Here is a 22,236-nt window from a genome sequence, read left to right on the forward strand (position 1 = left end):
AAGGAAAAAAAAAAAAAAAGGGAAAAGCAAAGTTTTCCCAGAAAAAAATATCTATCTTGCTTCCACCAAAAATGTCCCTTCTTCTACCCCTCCTTTATCATTGTTAGGTGGTTATACTCCAGATTTGACAGGACAAATAAAAGCAATTGGACAATATTAGAAGTTACTGTAAATGCAAAATCTTTGGATAAATGTGTGAGTCAAGCTACTTTACTTGTATTCACAAGACATTTCTAAAAGCCAAAAATAAAAAAAAATAAATAAATTAAAAGTGCCTAAAGTCTATATTTTCACATCTGGAAGGAGCCTCATTTGTCACCGGGTTTTACCTTCTCCCATCATCCCTGATAAGTCATCACCCTGCCTAGTCTAAATATTTTCCAGTGAGGAGAAAACTCACCCCCACTAAGGAGGTGCAGTGGAGATGGCTTTAAACAGCACAGCATTTCATTTCTCTTATCTTTTCACAGGATTTATCCATTCAGTCACTCAACGGGCCTTGATTAAGAATCTCCTGAATACCAGGGTCTTCTCAGTTTTATAACAGGAGGTTCTCCACATCCACCCGCTCTTGGGAGTTTGAGCCAATTGTTGATTCAATGGCAGGGTCAACATTCGGCAACTTCCTATCCAGATTGGCATCTTCTGTTCTGGGCCAGGGTTTTTGTGGTCTTCAGCTCTGCAGAGCCTTCCCTCTAAAGAGACTTCAAAGCTTGGGCTAGTGTCACCGCAGTGAGACCCATGTAATCCTGACCACAAGGCTCGTTAACACAAACTCATTAAACACACGCCGGACTCTGGAGTAGGGAGGCAGAGTGAGGCAGTATCATCTAATTTACGCATGGTCTCTGCCTTTTAGAGATTCATTGTCCAGGAGAATTCATAATAAAAATATTAAGTATCAAAAGGAAAGTATACCCAGTGTGCAAAGGGCTTACAAAATAAGAAACGACTGCTACAGACCAGGAAGTCTTCAAGGGGGTGATGGCCATTTGAGAGTCACAACTGCTAACAAAAGTCTGAACCCACATGTGAACTTGAGACCTCACAGTCTCCACTTTTAAAGGGGGAAGAAGAGTCCACCTTTCTTTCTTACCTCACGCAAGGATCCACGGAGAGAATGGAGAGGTAAAAATGGATGTGATAATTGACAAGATTCAAGGGACGTTTAGATGCCAAAGAAGCAGAAAGTCTTTATAGAGCCCAAAGCACATACAGGAATCAGCACCCAAATGTGGTAGAGGCTGAAAATACGAATCACCCAGAGGATTATTTTAGGAATCCTTGGCGCTTTATCTGGATGTGAAAGACACACATAGAGAGAGAGAAGATTACAGCCCCTACCTTGAAATGCACCATGTGCCCCCCCCCACCTCTGCCCATAGATGGGCTCCTCAAAGCCACGATACTGGGAGGTGTGACCTATGGCAAAAATTCTGGAGCCACAGTCCTCTGTAACTTTGGTGTGCACCTCAAAGCCTCTGAGGTTACTGTACCCATCAAAGCAAAGGAACTGTACTTAAGGTGACCCAACACACCAGTTTTCCTGGAACAATCCTGGTTACTAGCAGCACTCTTAATTACTCTAAAACTATCCCTGTTTGGATGGTTAATTATATGGGCACCTTAACTATACCCTGCTTTCCATAGGACATGCAGGAAGTAGACCACAGACACCCATTTCCCTATGAGCAGAGTTCCAAGCAAAGCCATGAGGGCAGATTGAAGCACAGTTGTGGAGAAAACAAAACCTGCTAGAAACACCTCAGGCAAAAAGCTATCCCATGCTTTGCAAATAATGAGCTGTTATCAATTCAGTCTTGCTTTGTGTTAGCTGATATTTGACCCTGCAAACATTTTTTTTTTTTAATTTGTTTCATCAGGTTATCAGCTGTCTCAAATTTAAATTAGAAGCTTCAGGAAGACAACTCATGTGACATAATCAAGATGATTCCAATGATAAGAAGAGGGCATACACGCCTTATTTCACTCGTTACAAAGAATTCATGACCATTATTTCAACTGATTCTCAATTGTCCATGAGTACTCCTAGTGTTACAGTAGAAGAAACTGAATCCCAGTTCATTATTAAGCATTAGCTGGTGTTGAATCGATGGTGCTAGGACTTACCCAGTTCCTCTGACTACAAATTTGAATCCCTGTTCACCAGGCTGTAGCTGTTTTTGTTGATAATGATTACAATTACAACAATCAACTGCATGACAGAAGTGGAAGGAGACCCGGAGACTTAACAGGCTCTTTGGAGACTCTAAATTATCTTACAGATTTTTCCCTTGCCAGCCCCCAACCCTCACCCAGGTTCTTTCTCCTGCCAGCCATTTACTCCAACCTGAAAGGATCTTCCTTAAGCAGCCTCATACCCTCCGAGTGTTTTTCAGGTCCTTGCCTCCTCCAGGAAGCTTTCCTTGGTGTCTCTGGTCCATGGGGATTTTTTTCTTCTCTAAGCACTTATGCCATTGACTTAAAAGAACTACTCATTTGGAAACCTGAGGTGTTGACTATTTTTATATGACTAGTTTCGTTTCCCTGATACCTTTGGAACTCGCTGTGGACAGACTCTACCTGTTCATTGCTGTGTCCCCAACCCCCTCCCCGACCCATCCTGACCCCCTGGCAAGGCTTTGGTAAGCAGAGTAAGCCCTGGCACAGAAATGTGTGACACGAGGTGACTGAATCCTCTTGGGGAGTCCTGGCAGCACTGTCTCCCTGTGAAACTCTCTCCCCCTGACCGAGACCAGGCTCCTGATGCGTGAAGGAAACCAGGCTCAGGGAGCCCTGAGGGGAGGCCTCTGCCCTTTGCCCACCCTGCTCCTCTCGTATCTGAGGACCAAAGGGCTCTTGCCCAGGGCAGGTGCAGGGAGGCAGCCGTGAACCCATCTCCCCACTGAAAGCTCTTTCCCTGAGGCTGGAACGTGCTGGTAACTGTGACAACTTCTGAGTCCTAATGTGTTTAATCTGTGACCGTCGTGTGGACTAAAAGCCTCATTCCTACCACAGGCTGTAATGTCCATCCTTGTGGGCTTTTAATATCAATCATGACAGACTCTGTCATTTCAAAACTGTTAATTTATCTTCTATTTCAAAATGTTGGAGAAATCTCAGAGGGAGAGACCGGGACAGGCACACAGTTATTAAAAATCTGTTACAGCATTAAAAGACAATGTATGTGTGTGTCTATGTGTGTATACACACATGTGTATATACATATGCACCTGTGTGTAGATACATGTACATACATACACGTGTGTGTGTGTGTGTGTGTGTACATATTCCTATTGTAACGTCTTTTCACTGATTATTTCCTCTGCCTGGGATGCTCTTTCCCCAGAAACGTACGTGGCTAAATTCCTCAGATCCTTTAAGTTTTTGCTCAGATGTTACCTTCACTAGGAGACCTATCCTGATCATGAGACTTAAAATTGTTATTGCCTCTCCCTGCAAGCTCTCCTTGAGCTCTTTCTTTCTCTCTATCTTGCTCCTATTCTAACATCTTATAACATCTATTTATTTGTTCCATGTATCATTTATTGTGGGTCCCTTCGCTGGAATGTAAAATCCTAGGTGGTTGGAAATTGGTTATTATTTCTGTTCACTATTGGATTGCAGGCACAATGGGATAGTGCCAGGCATTGAGTAGGTACTCAAGAAATTTTTTAAAAATTATTTATTTATTTATTTTTAATTTTAATTTAATTTAATTTTTTGAGGCAGGGAGGTTGTTAGGTCTATTTATTAATTTATTATTATTATTTTTTTAATGGAGGTTCTGGGAATTGAACCCAGAACCTTGTGTATGCTATGCATGTGTTCTACCACTTGAGTTATACCCTCCCCACCAAGAAATCATTTTTATAGACTGGAATGGAATGGGATGGAATGGTAAGAAGGAATGAATAATGCATGCCTACCAAACTCCGGGTGTTTCAGGAAAAAACAATTCACCTAGAGGCAGTACGGCCAGCGCAGGTGTCAGGAGACCTCCAGAGACACAGCGCTACCTGGGAGTATGCAAACGAGCACCAACTCGTGGTCTCTGAGAATGGATCTCAGGAGGGGAGGGTATAGCTCAAGTGGTAGAGTACATGCTTAGCATGCACAAGGTCCTGGGTTCAATCCCCATGACTTCCATTAAAAAATAAACAAACCTAGTTACCCATCCCCCACCCCCCCAATATCTAAAAAACATGAAAAGAATGGATCTCAGAATCCTCTCTGTAGCAGGGGCCCCACTGGGGTCTTAGCTGTTACAAGTTGTGAAACAGGCTGGGAGCATGCTCATCCTACCACTTCCTAAAGACCCAGAGGCTGCAAAGTTACACTTGGAAAAACACACATCATGCCCACCCACCTCCAGTGGACAGAACACACATGCCGGGTTCCCAGCATTGCTGGTAGCACTTTAGCAAGGGGAAATGAGGAGGAGAAAACACTGACCCTGACATCAAGGGTTCTGCAGTCAGGACCCAGGGGGCACTACAGGCCTAATGAGAATAATGAGAAATAAAGAGATGTTAGGACAAATGCATGGAATCCAAAAATTTACACAATCTCTACTATGATCCAAACTCTCTTCTGGGCATTGGACAGATGATGACGACAACATGTGGTTCTGTCCAAGGATATAAGGAAGGACTGTAAATGCATCATTATAATACAACGTGACAAAGGCTGTAAGATTGGTATGTAGAAAGTGCTGTACAGTGATAATGGTGAACAGCTTTCCGCGGGAGTGCAGGGAAACCTACAGTGGCAGGGTTACATTTCCTTTTGGCCTTGAAGGATAAATCAGAGTTTGTCAGAAGAGGAGAGTGAGCATTTCATGAAGGAAAAAATAAGGGAGGTGAGCGGCAGCTACAGGATGGCCTGGACGGCGGAAAGGCAAGAGTTCTTCCCAGTGGGTCTCCTTTGCTCACATCCCACCATAGGGCTGTCCTTTCCATCTCTCTCCCAACTCATCAGACAGCGCTTGCTTCATAACACACACCCAAGTATAAACACAGTCAATGCATGACAGAAAACGGAAACAACCAGGGCCCGGCCAGATCACCCATCAGGGCTCCTAGCCAATGCCCTGATTTTTAACAGAAGTTCTGATGTCTCAGAAGACCACCTCTTCTAATCTGTGGTTTTGTGAGTCTGTACTCTGACTTGCCAGTAATCCCCTCTCATTCTGAAGGTGCTGATTTGACCCTGTGATCGGGAGTCACACTGCTGCTCCTGACCCCAGAGCACCTGGCACAGGTTTGGGCACACGGTGGTCATTCAGGAAGTGACATGGAGAGAGGACAGCGTGGAGAGGCCTTCAGAGGCTCGGATGGGCTGCTGGAAGGCTTCCTCTGCCAGCTATTGGTGTGTGACCTGGGACAGCCATTTAATATCTCTTTTACTCTTTTTATAAAGTAAGAATAAAAGGACTTAAGTCCTAGTGTTGCTAGAAGGTTCAAATAAATTACTACTATGCAAAAGCTTTGAACAGTATCTGGTACAAAAGGCACTTGGTAGTAGGGAGGTGTTGTTATTTAGAGTTGTTACAACACTGATGTTTGTGATTCCTTGCCTACGGTGCTGCTCTGTCACCTCTCTGATGGATTCAGCTCACAGAAGTAGCTGAGAACCAGGAGACAGGAGACCCGGGTCCTCGTCTTGGCTCTGCCCCAAACCATCTATCTCATCCAAGGTAAATAACTTTCCCCTCGGAGCCTCAGTTTCTTAAGGGGCTAATGGTTAGACTCAGACATGACTATGAGGTTGAAAGAACTGTCCACATGTTCCTCTAAGACTCTTCGGGTTTTCAGTATCTCCTTGACCCCAAGACAGACACAGAGTGTTGGCCAAAGTCCTCCCAAGGGACTGGTGCTTCCTCACAACTGATTAAGAAGCAGGACAGAGAGAGAAATCTGGATTCAGAGATGAGAACCTGACCCTGTGCCCAACAGAAGGTTACGGAAACCTCACCACCAACTCCCCGCCCTCCTCCCTGTGGGTCCCCTGCCCCCGGAGCAGACCAGCTGCCATCCCTCTGCGCTCCTGGCCTGTGCTGAGTGCAGGGGATGGCCTCCTCCCTGCAGCAAGCACGCGGTGGTGGGGACATGACAGCTCAAGCTTCCATTTTCCCCTCCACTGTGGCACTTAACTATCTGAACTCTAATTGCAGGATTTCTTTATCTGTGTCTCTTGCTGGTGCAGGAGCTCACGAAGAGCACACACCAAGCATTTTTTGGCTCTATATTCATAACATCTTGCAAGGCACCTGAGACAATAAATACTTGGTGAATGAATAAAGCCATAAAGAAATGGGTAATAGTGGTAGAATCGACCAGAAGACAAATGACGAATGCCTTTACTGTGTTTTACTCTGTGCAAGCCCCGTGTAAGTGCCACTCAAATATTGTTCCAGTTAATCCTCAGGGCAGGACTACAAGGGAGGTAGTCCTATCTCTATTTCACAGACAGGAGAACAAAGGCTCAGAAAGAGGACGAAACATAAGCAAGTTTACACACAGCCAGCAATCAGAAGAACCAAGGTTCACCACACTGACGTCTGCTTGAATCCAAAGAACTGGTAGATCGGGGTGAGCTACTCAAGCTTCTGAAGCAACTAATCAACCAAGAGCTTACCTCAAATTGAACTAAACTTGGAGTCCATCATTCTTTTCTTCTCCATCTGTTTCCTAAGTAAAAGCACAGGTACTTCAAATCTTTGAATTCCTAATTTTCTCAGCACCAAGTCTTTACCTGGTTTGGGTTGGCGAGTCTATGACACAACAGTTCTAATAAAGCCATCACTGACAACCGCTTCCAAGAGCCCAGAGTACGTGTGTCAGAGAAGGGGAGGGGGCAGGAGAATTTCTAGCTCTGAAAAGTCAGCACAAATGCTTTGCTCTTTCAGAAAGACTGTTCTTCAAAAAGTACAGTCTAGCTAAGTCTTAACTTAGCATCATATTGCAAGCCGGAGTTTACCTGTGATTGTATGCAACACTCTAAACAGTCCACTCTGGGGGAAGCATGATTGTTAGTCTAAAGCCCTGTTTGTTAACAGGACTATTAGCTGAACATCATGCAAAAGCACTGATTTGTTTCTTGGATGCCTGATCATTGCAGACATTGGAAACTCTGGGATAAAATAAAGCTCTCTTGACATTATGGACAAATTTAATCTGGCAACAATTAGTTTGATTAATCCCAAGTGAGAAGCCGAGGGAAGAAAGAGAGGAAAATGAGCCATTTTTACAGCGCTTTTCAGAAAAGACTGATTCAGGACGATTTATTTGCAGAGTCACATTAGACTCTGAAAAAGGCAATAAATGAAATAAGAATTGTTATTTCTCGGGGCCATTGTTTCCATTATTGTTTTTATGTGGATTAAATGTGGGGAAGGGATTGACAGCCCTGGAGAGTTAAGATTCATGCCGTCCCAAAGAACAGCTGCAGAGATGTAGCGGGAGAACCAGGAATAAAAGGAGAAAAAGACTCACTGGGGAGGTGTGGAGATTCAGGGCCACTCAGAAGTCTCCCCGCCCCAGGAACCAGACCTACTGAGCGTGAGGCAAAAGGGAACTCTGCCTTGTGGGTCACGTCCAGATCACAGAATATTGGTTTCTCGGGTTTGCTGAAGAATATCTGGATATTTAAGAGAGGAATGTCCAAAGGCCCCTGTGCCAAGACACGTGAAGTACAGGTAACTGCAATTAGGAGTGTTACAGGGGAAAAAAAAAAAAAAGACAGCTACAACATGAAAAAAAAAAAAAAAAACAGGTACTAAAAGAGTGTTTGCAGGTCACCAGGGATAAACTCAGACTAAAGGAAAGAGACACTGAGGCCTCAGAGATGAGCACTGTCAAGACACCCACTGCCAGACTGACACAGTTTTGGACTGGAGGCCCAGGTTCAAATCGACAGCATACGATATTGATTTCTCAGGGCTTGGTGAGGAGAGGGGCAGAGAAAAAAAGAAAAGTGAACTACACTTACGTGGTCCTATTTCTTCTAAAGTTTACACTACAGTGGAAGAGAGATAAAATATAAAGTATAAAGATAATTGCAGGTTAGGATAAGTTACTGATGACAAGTTGCTTAGTCCTGCTGGATCTCTTTCCTCGATATTCAGAAACATGAAAATGCTAATGTCCACCTTGCCTAGATCACAATGCAGGGTGAGAATCAAACTGAAAAGCAGAGAAAGATGAACAGTTGTATTCCAGTAAGATGTTCTTTTATTGTTTTTAACTGCTTTGAATGGGATGTTAAAAAATTTTGGTAATTAACAAAATACAAAAGATTAAGGTGGATACTGGACAATGAAGGGTGCCTACAACTGTTTAAAAAAGAGAGAGAGAGAGAAATCTGGAAACAAGCAGGGAAAGCAGGCATCTAAAAGGGTGGGAAATGACTCAGCTAATACCAGTGGCCAAATTTGTAAAGCAGCATATGTTCCCTTCCACAAAAGGGCTGTTGCTTTTGGAACAACTGAGCCGCTCTGTGCCAGTGGGAGATGACTGAAGAAGACAATTTGTGAGATGGCCAAGCACCCAAGACTGTGGGTGGGGTGCGTGTTCTTAGGAACCAGTCACAGATAATGTACCTTCATCGGTCTGAGATACTAGAATACAGCAGAGAGGAGAGAGATGAAGAGAAGAAGACAAGAAACAGGAGAGTATGTGCATGAGTGTCCAAGGAAGAATATGAGGCTGAGAGAGAGGTGACAGAGAGACAGAAAAAGGGGCTAGGACCAAGGCAATACCTACACAGAATAGTTCTATGGGGGACAATCACTGCAAAGGTGTTTAGATGAAATGGGGAGGAGAAATGATGGATATTCGAGAGTGTGGCTTTACATTGGAAATTCTTGATGGACTCTCAAGAAAGTGTGGCTTCACATGGAAAATGCCGGGAAGATTAAAGGCTACCCCTCTACAAATCACCTGGCACAACCCCCTGGCCCAGAGTAGGCCCTTATTGAATGCTGGTTTCACTTCCTCTTCCCTCTCCTTTACTACCGTGAATACAGTACAACCAGGGGCCATCTCCCACGTTCCTGAGTGTTTCACAATATCTTTACCACTGCCATACAAATGCTCGGAGTTTAGGGAGAGTTCGTGGCATCTCCATTGCTACACTTCTGCAACAGAAGTCTAAAAGGCGAAAGTAACTCCAAAGTGCCTCAAAAGAGAGCAGGTTGGAATGTCCTCTTTTTATATACTGAAGGAAGTGGAAGTGAAAGTTGAAATGCCCTTGGAGATTTTACTAAAAGCAGTAGATATGATGGCAACGTTTGTTAAAATGAGGTGAAGGTGGCTACAGGAATGCACATTTAAATACAAATGTATCAAGCTGTTCACTTAAACTTTATACTTTTTTCACGCATTACTGTATGTAATAGATGCTTCAATTAAAAACATGTACCAGAAGGAACGTAGTAGCAAAGCAGTGCACCTTCTGAATTCTACAGAATGCACTGTCTCAGCACCATTGATGGTCAGGAGAGTTGCTGGCCACATCTTAGGCTGTCTGTTGGCTGTCCCATGGACACTGCCGCGTATGTGGGTAGTGAAGAGGATTCCAGAAGGAGTGAGTTTGTGTCGCCTACACAGCATGGGACCAATGGCTGTGCACTTTGGACACTAAAGATTCTGAGGGAAGGAGACAGAAAACGACTTTTCTTTGAGGACTTACCACATGCTGTATACGCATTACCTCATCTAATCCTCATGCTATTCAATCAATGAAGTAATTGAGATGTATTCGAAGGGGTTAATTTTCCCAAGGGAGCGATGCGCCATGAGGAATCAGAGATGACATCGGCTGTGGCATAAAACTCTTCTTCATCCCAAAGCAGAATCCTGTGTGTTTCTTTACTTGCTATATTTTGTTTTTAAATCTGAATATTTCCCTGAGTTTTCTGGTGGTGGTCAGAAAGCAGCTTCTCTTATAGAAAGAATTCTAGTCTACCCTATGCGTTCCCAGTATGATGGAGAAAAGCCAGCCCTTCCACCCTAGGCTGGAATTTTCCTGCGGCAGCCGTTCCAACTGCTTCCATGACCGACCACATGAAAAATACCACGAGTGCAGGAGCACAGAGTGGAGGCTTGGCAGTAGGAGCTCTAGTTGCTACACCGTCTCCAGGCATAGCTCCCATTAGCAGTGACGTCTGTGATGTGTGCGAGCTGAGGGAATACTCCACTTTATTAAGAGGAAATGATATATACAAGTTACCTGTGGACCGAAGTCAAATAGCAGAATCGCTGTTGGTCTACGGGAACTCTTTCTTATTAGTGTCATATAAATGCAAGTAGATACTTAAAGAGATGGATAACACATGGGGCGGGTAGAGCCACAACATCTGATTGACTAAAAGCCAATTTTAAAAACAGATTTTTTTTTTTTTTTGGACAAGAACCTTCCAATTCTAGAACCACAATCTCACCCCTTAATAAACAGAGTATAATGCAATATTTCAAGCTCTTAAACAACTCTGGATGGCCAAGAGCGAAATGTGGTGAGGTAAGCATGTTTCCTCTCAACCTCTACCTTTTCTACTAAGCAAAAGAAGTTAATGAGTCAACTCATTTCCAACCTGCGTGTTATGTGCCAATTGCTTAAATCAAATGAGAAGCTCTTTCTAGCTCAGGACTCAGAGCTCAAGTAAAAGTTGTCAGATTTGATAAAGTAGATATGTTCTAGAAGGAAACATTCCCTTTCTATTTTCCAGGGTACATCTGTTTGCCAGAGTGCATTTCCCAGCTAATCCCAGTTTGTCGACAGCATCTGCAATGAACTTTAATTGTGTGCTTTACCTGACAGTCTTAATTGTAATCTGACTTCCTTCAGGTAGCAATCAGTGGAGTGAGGTAATCATATCTCCCTGAAGCCCATAAACACAGCCACCTGCGCCTCTTCTGTTTCGCATTCCTCTCCTTAACTTCAGCATCACACGGAGAGGGGACACAGAGCCTGAAAAGGTACAGTGTCCTCAAAATAGCTGCTTTTTTCCCTACCGTTACAGTGGTGTATAATTAAACACAGGCAGAGTAACTGAGGACAAAAATAATCCTATAATTTTAAATTATAATAGTAAAGCCGCCATACAAGCGGAGATTAGCTTTTTTCGTCGGGAAGGAACTGGTTCTACTTCATGCTTATGCCTGCCTTTGTAGGTTTCTCTGAATATTCTTCTTGGTATGTGGTTTTCTCTGTGACTATCAGGGGCTTTCCCTTCATACACCACATCTGGAACCTCCCTCCCCACTCTGTTCCCTGTTCTCTGTTCCCTCTGCTCACCTCCCTAATCCCTATTGCTTCTCTCATGGGCCCTGGAAGAGGGCTCCAGTTGGTCTCCATGTGTCCAATTGATCTCTGTCCAAACCAGCTCACTTGTGATACTCGAGGAATCATTCTGAAATGAAAATCAGACCAGGTCCCCAGATCTATCAGAAACAATCAGTCGAGTTGAACTTTCCAGAAATGTGGCACTGGAATCACCCATTTACAAACTATCACCACTCCTTGGCCCAAATCCAGAGAAACGAACAAAACCAAACAAAGGATCAAGAAAAACTTCTTCAGTGTTAAAATTAATGAGTGGACCCAAACCAATGCTAAATTCATGGACAGCGAATTTCATTTTTCATTGTATAAACACATGCATTACATTTTAAAAAGAAGGAACTACCATATTAGCGTCATGAATTCACTTATGTGCCTCATAAACTTTTTAATTAAATATCATCTACAATTAATGATATTTTACTGGATGAATATAATTTGATTGCCTTTCCCAGTAATTTAGTTATCTAGTTTCCTTTTCTCAACATTTATTTTTTCCAATGTTCATAAATATTATAGACAAACCAATGTGTGAGTTTTTCCCTTTTCACAATAGGATTGAGGTAAACAATTACTTCTTCTGATTATTGGCCATATATGTTTGCAGGTATGTGTATGTGGCTTGTAGATATGGATTCTTTCTCATATTTTTTATTGGCACGTTCATCGATTTCTTTTTTCATCTGTAAGAGCTCTTTATATATGAATAGTAATCATAATACATTTGTCTAGACCATTAACTCACCCAATCTCCTAAATGGCTATTTTAGTCATTTTCCTTTTTTGTCAAACTTGCAATACCTCCTCCATTATCCTTAATTTTATTCCATGTCCTTATTTTCCTACATCATTGAAAACCTGATTTAATGAGAAGAGAACTTGCACAAGTTGCCGCATATGCACTTCCCAGTGTCTGCAGCCATGGAAGCTGCCTTCTTTCCTCCGCCTGCAGATGAACTGTCCATGCTTCTAGCTAAGATGCAGGCCTTTCTCTTGTGTACTAGCTTTCAGCCCCTTGAGTGGTAACCAATGACATCGCATCAGCAATTTTCTCCTACCTTCTTTGTATCACTAGCTTCCCCCTCTCTACTGGCTGATCCCCATCAACATATGAAATTGCTCTTTTCACTTCTCCTATGGAAAAATATATATATACCCACTGCTGTCTTTACCATCACCTCTAGCTACCAGTGTGTATTTCTCCTCCCCTTTATGACAAGAATCCTTGAAACAGTTGTCTATACGTCTATTTTACTGTCTTTCTATTCTGTCCCTTCCTTCTCTCTTAAACCAGTTCCACCAAGACCTCCTTCCCATAACTCTCCTGTAAGTTTTGACTTATGAGTAGCATTTGAATTCTTCTTCTGAAATGCTTTCAATTCATTTCTCAGATACCAAACTCTTCTGATTTTCCTCCTAAATTACTGCCTCACCCTTTTCAGTCTCCTTTGCTGAAGGAGACTGATAATCTCTTAAACTCTTTGTATTGGAGTGCCACAGGACTCAATCCTTATTTTTGTTGTTGTTTATCCTTCTTTCTCCTCCCTTTCATGTTTACACGTAGTTCCTCTGTTGGAGATCTCATCAATTGTTTGGCTTTAAAGACCCTGTAACCTGACAGTCTCAGGATCCTATCTACAGCTCAGACTTACCTCTTGAACAGCAGACCCCGTTTCCAACTGCCTACTCTACGTGGTGGTTGAATAACCGTTTCAAGTTTAATGCATCAAAAACTGAACTTTTGTTATTTTCCCTCAAACCTGGCTTTTAAGAGAAGGAGACCCCAGGACATCTGGTTTTGAAGGCCAGCGGGGCTTGGCTCTGGGGGCCTCATGGGACTGGGGGAAACAGAGACTCCATTCACTTGAGAAGCTTACATGGAAACTCATGTGCACCAGGTCCAAGGGCAGAGACAGTGATTTCATAGGATCCTGGGCCAGGCCTGCCTGCTGGATTTGGAGGGTCTCCTGGGGACATGGGGGATGGCTGTGGCTCACTCACAGGACGTAAAAGCTGGTGGCGGACATTCCAGGAGCGTTAATCTACATGAGCTTTCCTGGAGGCTGACATCTTGATTGGATCATTAGCACCAAGACCTAGCTCCACGCAACAGCCTGTAGGGAAGCCTCAGGCCAAACAAAGTACAGGGTGGGAACACAGCCCCACCCATCAGCGGACTTTTGGAGCCACAAACGCCTCTACCCACCAGAGGTCCAGGACCAAGCTTCACCCAGCAGTGGGCAGGCACTGGCTCCTCCTGCTAGGAAACCTGCATACGCCTCTAGTTCAGCCTCATCCAAGGTCTTTTCTCGACCTTTTATGACATCTCAATCATTCCAGTGGGTGAGAACAAAATTCTCCTTTATTTTCCCTCTTCTCTTTTAATCCACATTTAAACCATTTGCAAGTTCACTTGGCTCTCCCTTCAAAATATGTACACAATCTTACAACTTCTAATAACCTCCAATGTGACCACCTGTTCTATGTTGTTATCATCGTTTAAAATAATCCAATGGCTTTATAATTGGTGTCACTGCTTCTGCTCTTGCCCTTTTATAACTTATTTACAATGGCGTAAAATAGTCAGGATGATTCTGTGAAAACAAATCCAATCAAGAAATTCTGCTGAAAGTCCCGGTGGATGAACATCTCACACAGACTAAAATCTAGAGCTCTTTCAATGGCCTCCAAGGTTTTACACCATTAGACTCATGATGCCTCTCTGATTACGTTCCCTACTTTGTCCCACTTGATCACTTCACAACCATGGCTTCCTTGCTGTCATTCAAACGTGCCAGGCACAACCCACAACCCAGCTTTTGCATTTGCTGTTCTCTCTGCACGGAACCCTCCTCCCTATAAATACATACTGCACACTCTCTCAAATAGTCTGTTCCCAGTGAAGACTCCTTTCACGTGTATTAAAATTTTCACTCCAAAACCCGAATTTCCACATCACCCTTCCTGCTTTATTTGTCCCCACAGAGCTATTCCTGTGTAACATGCTATATAATTTGCTTATTTATTTTATCCTTTGTCCAACTCCCCAGGCTAGACTATAACCCCGTGAGGGCAGGGTTTTCTCTCAACTAATTTATACCCCACAGCTGGAAGAGTATCTGAAACGTAGAAAGTGTCCAATAAATATTTGTGAAGTGAGTAAGTGAGATAACTAAATACAAAACCCTCTGATTGAAATGCCCAAGTTCCCACCCCAGTCCACACACATGGGCCTATTGTACAAACTGTTTAAAAAAAAAAAAGTCACTGATTAGCAGGAACATTTAGTAGTTTCAAGAGGGGGAAAATAGTGTGTCAAAGGCCAACAGATTGACACAGGTCTGACTTAACAACACAGCTGATTCTAGCAGCTAAAGGAATAATATTGTCAAAGTGCTAAGGGAAAAACTGTCAAATTTAAATTTTTTAATCAGCTAAACCACCATTTGAAAGCATGAAGTGGAAATAAAGACACTGCAGACATAAAAACTCAACAGTTCTAATCATGATTGTGCCATTTTCTTATTGCGTGACCCTTCCCAAGTTACTTAACATCCTAGCTGTTGTTATCTCTTAATAAGTGGATAATTATTTTGTTGTTCTCCAGGGCTTATTGCAAGATTTCAGTGAGGTTTATATGCAGAGCTTTAGCATATTCTCAGAATTTCAGCCATGTTTTTGATGGTTTATGTTATTATTTTATTGTTAGAAAACATGGAAGTCTTTCTATGTCACTTTAACAGTTTGTAATCCTAATCTGAATATTCATCTTGGCTAGTAAAATGAAATTATAATGTCAATTTCACTTATAAATCTAGATGAAATGGGATAGATAAAATATTACCAAATCAAATACACCAGTGTGTCATTACCAGCAAGGGTGTATCTCAGGAATGTAATGTATGAATGGATTAACATCAGGAAATCTACTAATGTAATTCAGTATATTAAAAGATTAAAGGTGAATAACTATATGATTGTCTTGGAAGAGTGCTGAAAGAAACTCAACATTCCTACTTGATAAAACTGTCTGTATACTAAGAAAAGAAAACTTTCTTACCTGATAAGAGCTTCCACCAGTTGCATACACTCCGAAGTTAGAACGCCTAAATTCTGGACTCCATTATCTATTAATTATGTGCTGTAGGCAAGTTACTCATTTACTCTGGACCTCTGTTTTCCTCATATAAAAAGTGGGTTATGCTAAGGGTACAGTGTCATTAGTTTGTTATAAAGATTAAATGAGAAAATTAGTAAGTATTCCCTAAATTATAGCTTAAGGTGCATTTAATTGTAAAACATGATTTCCACTTCATTAGTGATGAAGGTAAGATGTTCAGTGTCAATTTTCTTTTAAATGTATTATTGATGGTCCTTGCAAATACATTAACATTAAGAAAATAAATGGGAGGGGAAATGTTAAAAAAGAATATTCAAAATGGTCACTAATTAAAGACAACATAAATATTACATAAAAATTCTAAAGAATCAACCAACAAACTATTAAAACTAATGCAACAATTGAATTAAGTATCTGAATATGAAATTTACATTAAACATTCGCACAGTTAAACTGGTAATAATTCTAGAAGTGTAATTTTAAAAACCCATCTACTAATGCTACAAAAAGCCATTTACTTCCTAGAAACACATTAACAAGAAGTGTACTAGATCTCTGTCAAAAGTGGCATAGACATTTATAAAGACCTAAATTAAGATTCCCTGGGAGAAAGACCCCAAACTGCAGATTTGTCAATTTCTTTCACATTCATTAATACATACCGATACATTTTTAAAATATTTTTTTCATGCTGATTCTACCATTGATAAAGAAGGAAAAATGCACAATAGTAAAGAAGTTTAAAGCCAAGAATAATGAGGTGAAACTTGACCCAATTCAAACTGTATGGTAAATAGAATAGCCCTATGTACAAAATGAAATGGAGAATCAAAAAAATCAAGTTCAGACTGAATAAAATTTCACTTCCTTAACTTTTGAGAAATAGATAAATAATTTAATATGTGTTTGAGAGAACTGGTCATCTCTATGAAAAAAACTAAGCCCCATCTTTATGTATCCGCTCCTATACCACTATTTCCTATACTCTCTCTCCCACATGGTAGCAGAGCATCCTTTTAAAATGCAAATCCGGCCATAGATTTAGATTTCCTGCTCACAACCCTCTAATGGCTTCTCAGCACACCTAGAATAAAATAATGAAATCATACTTATATTCTGTAAGCCCCTAATGTTATAGTATCCTGATTACTTTTCTAGACTACTTTTTATCTCTACCACTCTGCCTCTCCCTCATGCTGGTCCAGTTCCCCTTGCCTCCTAACTACCCCTCTGACTGGAATGTTCTTCCACCAGACGTCCACTGCATCTTGGTTTTGGAGTCATCAAGGAAAACACAGCTCAGCCAAGCACTGAAGGGAACAACACTTTACTTACATGGCAAGATCAGCTTCAGTAGGGGGTATCAGTCCTCCATGGCCAGCAGGTCCCTCCTGGCAGCTGAAATGGGGCTATCGGCCTCCAAACATCTCTTGTGTCCCAGAATGAAGGATTCCATCCTCTCTCTGCAAGAGACAGAGACAGTAGCAAGGTTGGCCAGGTGCTCTATGACACACACACTTTAGCTGAACAAAGGAGTGGATATTGAGTCTGAAACAGGGAAAGATGTTGCTACACAAGGTGATCAGCCCAGTGCCAGCTGTGAGGGATCCTAATGTCTTAGTAGGAGAGAGTTTCAGGTCCCAGGCTTGTTCTTATGCAGGTCAGTAGGGGCCAAAAGACTTAATGCGAGAGACTGCACTTCCCAACACAAGTGTATGTATTTTTTGTATGATTTATTACAAAACAACTAAAGAACAAAAGGAAGATAATGTCTAAGGCACAATACAACCATGAGACATTGGAGCAAACTAGCAAGTGTTACCTTGTTTTAGAACCTATTCTAAGGTCTAGGAGCCATAGGGACTTCTTCATAAGATGGAACACTCCTTCATCAATCTTCTGAATTAAGTATCTTCACTCCCAGTTTACAATTGGAGAAGCTAAGTTTTAGGGAGTTTCAGTAACTTCTAACTTTTGGTTGCAAAAATTTCACTTGAGGGCAGAAACATTTGCACTACTCAGAGAAAGTGCTGGTACTCTGCTGAGGAGGGGCAGGGAGAGGAAAGGGACAATGCCACATGGATATAAGAGGAGAGCTGAGCCAGGGACTGCCTTGGTTGTCCAAGAGTCATCACAAGCTAAGGTCCTGATAAACATTTTCCAGGAGCTCCCCACAGATAGTTCAGACCAACATTTTCTCATAAATTCAGAGTATGACCTGGAAATGCATTTCACCGGACTGTCTAAGAGTACCCTCACTGCCCCCTAAAACTCCAGTCAAACAGGTCAAGCGAGCCATGGAATTAAATTTCCCACAAATAGTGAACAATTTATTTCTTTTTATTCCCTATGATCCAATGTAATAGTGGCTTAGAGGTTATTGCCATTTGCAGAGACTTAAGACAGTTACTATATGTAAGTGCTTCTTAGAAAAAAGAGAATATCTCAGAATTAAATTTTACTCCTTAAAAGATGAGAGATTTCATTCCTTGCATCTCCAAAAGCAAATAAGCATAACTGGAAATAATTTTACAGATTAACTTCTCCTTAACTATTATTTTTTTTAAAAAAATCAATAAAAGGGGAATCTTCCTTTCGAGAGGTTTTCTAACCACAGGTCATAAAGAATTTAGTGTGTTTTTCTTTAGGATAAGAGATTTTTGACAATAACCTGCCTACTGAAGGAATTTAGAAAAGGAAAGGCTGAATAACAAATTAAAGGCAAAATTTAGTTTAGGCAAAATGCTGCTGATAAGAGTCAGACTGCCATATTTGTGCATCAAATATTTATTGATTTTCTGCATCCATAGTGTCCACACTGTGCTAAGTTTCCATGTTAAATACTGAACAAATTAGAAATAAAACAGACTGGCTCCTCCTTTAATTGAATTTAGAGGTGATAGAGGATTTTTTTCAAGATAAATTACGATTTTCAAGAAAACTGCACACTAATCTCAGTTAAAACCATGGATCCAATAATTCCAATTAAAATATCAACCATAATAATCACTATAACAAAACAATACACATTATAACCAATTAGGGCTTAATCTAAAAATGCAAGAATGGTTGATGATGAGAAACTATTAATAATACTCTTTTCAGTAAGGCAAAGAAGAAAAAAAATCTGACCGTATCTCTAGTATGATGGATTTAAATAAAATTATGCATCTTTCTGATAAAAGCTATACAAACTAAGAATTGAAGAAGCTACCTTAATAATAAAAAAACTATTTACATTATATTAACAAATAATGCCATATCTAATAGTTAAATATTAAAGAAATTCCACTGAGCTCAGAAGCAAAACTTATATACTAGTTTTCACCATGTGCTTTAGTATTTCTCTGGAAGTCTAGCCATCACAATATGATAAAATTAACTTTTTCTATCAGCTGGAAAAAAGAAACTAATGTACAAATATGTATGGATTAGATTGTTTATATAAGAATATAAATGATTACAAAATAAATATCCAAAAATAATTACATTCATATGTACCAGAAATAATTGCTTAGATAAACATAATGTGAAAATATAAATTAAAAATAAAAAAATCTATAAATATTTACCAATTCCCACTATTGAAATATATTTTTGTGTTTTCAAATATTTTAAAATTTCAAACAGTAATGTAATAAACATATTTGAACTTGTCTAAAAGTGCACATGTTCTCATTCTATCAAAGTTAGTTTTACTGTATATGTAGCTCTTTGAATAGCACATGTCTGGATTTATTTTATTTTTCCAATCTATTACATCTTGATAAAATGGATGAGTTTAATAATCATATTTTATAGTGATTATTAGTATATCAGGGCTATCTATATCATCTTACTTTATGTCTTACTTTTACTGTTTATTACTGTTTTTATTGTCTGTCCTTTATTAGATTGGCCAAGTGGTTAGTTTTGTGTTTCCTCTACCTGTTGGAAAGATGTACCTAATGTATCTTTTGTTTTAGAAGACACGTAAATATGTGACATACTCAAAACAGTGAAAAGTTTACCCACCTCCCCAACCTCCTTTGTTTAACAGAACATTAGAATTACTTAAGAAAAATATTCCCCAACTCTTACCTTCCCTTTTATATTTAACATTTCAGTTCTACCAGTTTCTATACTTTCCAACTTTGTCAGTTCTATGATTTACAGTCAATGCTCGTTTAGATTGACCCACATTTGCTATTTCTTTCATCTTTCTTTTGGTGTCAGTAGCCTTCCTGCTGAAGTGTATCCTTAGTAGTTCTTACAGTGAAAATCTACCAGAAGAAAATTTCCTCAGTCTTTGCTAGAAAATATCCTTATTTCACCTTCATTTTTACATAGTTCATTATGCTTTGAAACGCTGAGTGATCAGTTACTTTCCCTCTGTACTATGGGGATATATTTCTTCTGTCTTGGTTTGACATTGTGGGTGGGATATTTGTTGTAGGCCCATTTGGTATTGCCTTATAAAAACATAATTTATCTCTTCTTTCAGGAAACATAACTATTTTTATCTTTAATGTTACAAGATTTCACTACAATTCAACCAAGTGTGGATGTTTATATTTACCTTGTTTAAGACTTAGAGAGTTCAGTCACTTTGAAAATCCAGACTTTATCAAAGTGGGAAATTTCTCAGTGTACATTATCCCTCCCTTATACTTTCTCTCTTTTCACTTTGGACATCTGGACTTTATTTTGTTCTCTATATCTCCTAAAACATAATTTCTGTGTCTTAACCAGTTTGTGTTTTCCCACATGATTTCCTACCCTCTGTCTTCCAATTAATATATTCACTCTTCAACTATATCCAATCAATTTATCCACTCATCCAAAAAGGGTTTATTATTTTTTATTTTAATAAATTTGTGTTTTGTTTTTCAGACAAGGTGTTTCCTTTCCAACAGTATCTCTTCTTATATCATACTGTAAAGTTCTTATAGCATTTATTATTTTCTTTGTCTATCTGACCATTATAAAATCTACTTATATCAAATTCTCTTCTAAATTAGTTTATTATCACCAGTTCTCTTCTATTTGGTGTGCTTGCTGACTCTCAATCTTTTATTTCATATGTGATTCATAATTTTTAAAATATAAGTTCAGTCTCATCAGGGGCAGTTTTCAGTTAGAGCTTTATTTTTTTCCAGATTGTAAGAATATCTTTTCAGAAATACTTGCTTTTAAAGGATCTTTTCCCTGGACTAGCAGGAGGTGTCAACTGTGGAGTATGAATTCCTACTTCATAGAAGGGAAAATCCCTGACATTATGATTCTTTTCAAGTCATCGTTTCTGTTCATACCCTCAGACAAGCTGCAAGTTTTTGTGCTGCTTTTCTGGATTGTGAAGTTTGCATAGATTTCATTTTATGAATGGATCAGGCTTTATGAATCCAGGTTTTATGCAGTGTCTCATTTCCAGACCCCAGCACAATCTCTTCCTCTTACAGAGGGTAGTAGAGCCCTAGGCTCTAGTCAGTAAAGTTCATGAGCCACCCCCAAACTTCAGTTTCCATTCAGTGCTCCAACTTTCAGTTTCCTTTTTATTTGGAGACTTTTTTCCTTGTTTAGATCTTGTGCTCAGTTATATAATTTTATTTGCAGTTGTTACATTTTAAGTGGCATTTCAGTGTATTAGAAATGGGAAAGAAGATTTCCTAGGTCAGCTCAGTACAGCTATTTAATGGAAACCAACTTTGCATTTACATGAAACATTCTAATTGTCAATTTAGTTTCAGTCTTCTATGCAGAATGATTTCCTTGAGGGAAAGAACTATATTCTGTTCATCTGTGTTTCTATTTGTTGAACAAATGAACTCATCACCTATGACCTCATCTTACTTTTGCCATTTTGTGATATTTCTAAATTCTGCTGGCTACTGACAAAGTTTTTGCAACATTTGGTTGCTACAGCATAAACATATGAAGCCACAGTGACCTTTAGTGTTTGGTGGGGTTTAATGAAGCTTTGTCTGAATGATGCTTTGAAATCCAGATGCAGAAAGCAGGCTTTCCCAGGCTCCATTATTGGGAGGAAATGAAAACAGAAGCATAATTACAATGTATGCCTTTAGTAAAGCCGCCACCTGGGATTAGAGGTAGGCTTCGTTTTATTGAAAATGTTAAATAGTTGCTTCAAAAGTTCAACGAATCAATTAACATTTCTTTGTATTTAAGCCTGCATTTTGGGGGAAGGAAATTTGAAAGCCTTTGTACCAATTCTATTCTTAAAACAAAATTGAGCAATATGATTTGTTAAATATTTTCAGCAAGTCTCAATCCAATTGAATGATAATGTTTCAATTTGTCAACTCTATTAGACATTTCTATCTTTATGTCTACCAATAGTAACTCCTCTGAAGGTTTAAACACATAGACAATGTCACCTTTTATCTAGATTTTAGTTTCCATTATTTTTGCGGCTATAGTTTTATGGGAAAAAATACATGTATATGCTAGATTGTGATTGTATCTACATTATATCTATTTAGATGTTAAATAGCAATGTGCCTTTTACAAGAAGATGGTGGAATGAGTACCATTTCCAAGAAACAACTCTCTTTTTCTTATAACAATTAAATCAGAACTCCTAATCCTTTTCTTAATCTATGCCCCTTATAATGCTTTCTCAGTTCTTTGCATGTTCCTATCCGCCAAACAAATTTCATAGAACTTTCTTTTCTACATCCTGTTTTAAGAAAGCAAGCATATTGAAAGTGATGTTTCAAACTATGTCTCCACACCTCAGACTACTTCTTTACAGAATCAACAGCTTTTAAAATAAA

General features: G+C 39.9%; 1 long non-coding RNA gene across 1 annotated transcript in view; it reads right to left on the reverse strand.

The window, feature by feature from the left end:
• Positions 1-16,582: 16,582 nt before the first annotated feature.
• Positions 16,583-22,236, reverse strand: part of LOC116668912 — a 255,855-nt gene continuing 250,201 nt past the window's right edge. Inside the window, exon 4 of the long non-coding RNA XR_004326178.1 lies at positions 16,583-16,926. This is a non-coding gene — a long non-coding RNA (uncharacterized LOC116668912). The remainder of the gene's footprint in view (positions 16,927-22,236) is intronic.

Source organism: Camelus ferus, chromosome 15, assembly GCF_009834535.1.
Source record: "Camelus ferus isolate YT-003-E chromosome 15, BCGSAC_Cfer_1.0, whole genome shotgun sequence".
Classification (NCBI taxonomy): Eukaryota; Metazoa; Chordata; class Mammalia; order Artiodactyla; family Camelidae; genus Camelus; species Camelus ferus.